We start from the raw sequence: 3,158 nt of genomic DNA on the forward strand, positions 1-3,158 counted from the left end.
AAAATCATTTGAAAAATCAAAGCTCCCCCTCAATAAATGCATTCCAAACAAAATTTAGCTTTTAAGTTCATGACACTTAAACAAAATATTGAATTTATACAAAGAATAACAAACATGTTAGAGGCACATGAAATTCAATATGTCCAAGTCTAAAATACTTTATGCAATACCAATTGTTGAAATTTGATATTAATACCAACTCTGATACCAATTGTTGGGATTTTTCGGACGCTCGAATCGACAACCGGAAAGGTTTGTAAAGAGGGGTCAGAACGGTTTTGTGTTTAGGGAGTAAGGAGATTGAAAGATAGAAAATTGCACAGTGATTTAGAGTGGTTCGACTTTCTCAACCAAAGTCTACATCCACTACCTTAGCTCCTCACCAAGGATTTTCTAACAAATTCAGTAATTTGTTTTTCTTTTGAGGACAAAGAGATAACCTTACAACTCCCTAGTTTTTCTGGGCTAAACTAGAACCTTTCCCTAGCTTTTACACGGGATAAGCTAGAACCTTTCCCCTTTACAAAAGGATAAAAGATGTAAACAAGAAAACCTCTCTAAGGTAGGTGTTTACAAGATTGAGCTCACAAGAACAAAATATTTACAAGAGAAAGATGAAATAAGAATGAAAAACTCTTCTCTTGTGTTTGATTGCTTGGATAGTTGTTCTCTTGCTTCTTCAAGTGTCCTTAGCTTGTATTTATAGCTTGGAATGTGTTTGATGTTGTATATATCCGTTGGGGATGTTTTGGAGTCGTTTGGGGATTATTTTTCTACTCAAAAGGCTGCCCATAACATGATGCATCGATGCATGTTCAAGGTGCATCGATACCCCTTCATTAAATTCAAATAAACTAGCCGTTACTAGCCGTTGCAGCCTTGATGCATGGATGCATCGCAGGATGCATCGATGCATGGTAAGGATGCATCGATGCATAGCAAGATGCATGGATGCACTAATTACATTCGATGTTTGGATGCATGGATGCATTGCATGAGGCATCGATGCATTAGTGCAGATGCATGGATGCATTGCAGGGATGTATGGATGCACTGCAGGGATGCATGGATGCACTGCAGGGATGCATGGATGCATGGATGCACTTTGACACCCTTTAGCATTTTTGTTCAAATCCGAATTTAATGGACTTTGAATTATTTTTGAAACCTTTTGAAAACTTTGAATAAATTCAATTCAAATCCAAAAACATTTTGCAAATTCAATTCAAGTCCAAAAACATTTTGCCTTAAATTGTTATATCAAAACATAGTTCAACAAAGCTCACAGCCTGAAAAGAAAGTTTGAGAGGCCTGATGAGAGAGCCTGGAAGGAAAAGATGAAGATTGCTCAGAGGCGCTTAGCAGACAATCAACATCAAAACCAACGCTTAAGAATCCAAATGACTAATCTGGAGAAACAGCATGAGAGAGATGGTAAAACAATAGGTGAATTAGAAGCTATCATAGATGGATTCAAAAAACAAGCAGCCGAGCTTCAGATAGTGCCCTTTGATGGAGGTCTACAGTGGCGTTTCCGTTGGGAGCAAGCACAACAAAGGGTGAAGGCCAGAGACGCAGCCATCCGAGACTTCCTAGATCAAGTACAGAAGGTAGCCCGTCATCTTCATGGCCTGGCAAGGGAAGCCGGAGTGGTTCGACATGGTATTCAACCAGTAACAGATGAAGGCAGAAGACTTGTCAATCTACTAGAAGCTATTCAGGGTTTAGAGGATTTAATCCGAGTGTACCTTTGATTGTTTTTATGTCTCTTACAAGATACGATATTTTTGTCTGAATAAAGATTATTTATAGTAATGAACACTTTTTCTGGATCAGTGCCTCTAAGATGTATACATCATGCATTGCATATTTTGCATTCTATATCTCATGTTTATTTCTATATTTTCCATGTTTTTACATTCGTATTAACAAACAGAACATGTCTCAGAAAGCGAAAGAGAAAACATCAAGTCTACCACTACAGACATTAAATACACATCATCCGCATAATACCAGAGCAAAGAAAAGACAAATAGAGGCCAGAATGGCTCAAATCGAGGAGAACATGGCAAAATTGCAGAAAGAACTTGAAGATAAAATAAACCAGATTAGTCTGAGTACTCTGAATACAATCATGAAGAACCAAGAATATTTGGTTGATCAGATCGTTGCCAAGTTAGTTGGCCTACAACAAACCAGTGCGCTTGGGGCAGGTTCACCGGAAGGGGTAACTATACCACCTACCCCACAAGGGGTTTTCTCACCTAAAATCTTACCCAGATTACAAGATGACTCATATGCTATCAAGGGGAAAGCTATATCTGGTGCAAATATACAAGCTTCCGCGACCAACACTCATCCGAAAGACTATCATGTCCCGGATTTTGACGAGGAGGATAAGGAAAAGAAGATGGAAAAGAAGATCAAGATGTTAGAAGATCAAATGAAGATGGTCCAAGGGGACCATGATTATTATGGAGTGGATGCAATGGACCTGAGCCTAGTTCCAGATTTGGTGCTTCCACCAAAGTTTAAAGTTCCTGAGTTTGAGAAGTTCGACGGGAACAGCTGCCCTTCAACCCATATCACTATGTTCTGTAGGAAGATGACAGGATATGTAGGGAATGACCAACTCCTGATCCACTGCTTCCAGGAGAACATGTCCGGTTCAGCTATCCGGTGGTACAACCAGCTCAGTCGAACTCATATCAAGACATGGAAAGACTTAGCCAAGTCTTTCTTGGAACAATACAAGCATATCAACGATATGAGACCAGACCGAGTTATGCTACAAAGCCTGGAGAAAAAGCACAATGAAAAGTTTCCGACAATACACACAACGTTGGAGGGATTTGTCTGTCCAAGTTCATCCACCCTTGGATGAAAATGAAACTAAAAAGCTGTTTTTACAGACCCTGAAGGCACCTTACTTCGGGCACCTGGTGGCAATTACATCGGGAACTTTCTCAGATCTAGTTATGGCTGGTGAGATGATCGAGCTAGCTATAAAACAAGGAAAAATTGAGGGAGATATCAACAATGTCAGTACCTACAACGCCAACAAAGGTGTTACAGTCTCAAGTCCAAAAACTATTGTAGTTGTACCGTCTAGTACTTCTAAACAAACTCAGAGAGGACCAAGGAAAGAAAAGATTTGC

Source organism: Hibiscus syriacus, unplaced genomic scaffold (genome assembly GCF_006381635.1).
Source record: "Hibiscus syriacus cultivar Baekdansim isolate YM2019G1 unplaced genomic scaffold, ASM638163v2 tig00110332_pilon, whole genome shotgun sequence".
In the NCBI taxonomy this organism is placed as follows: Eukaryota; Viridiplantae; Streptophyta; class Magnoliopsida; order Malvales; family Malvaceae; genus Hibiscus; species Hibiscus syriacus.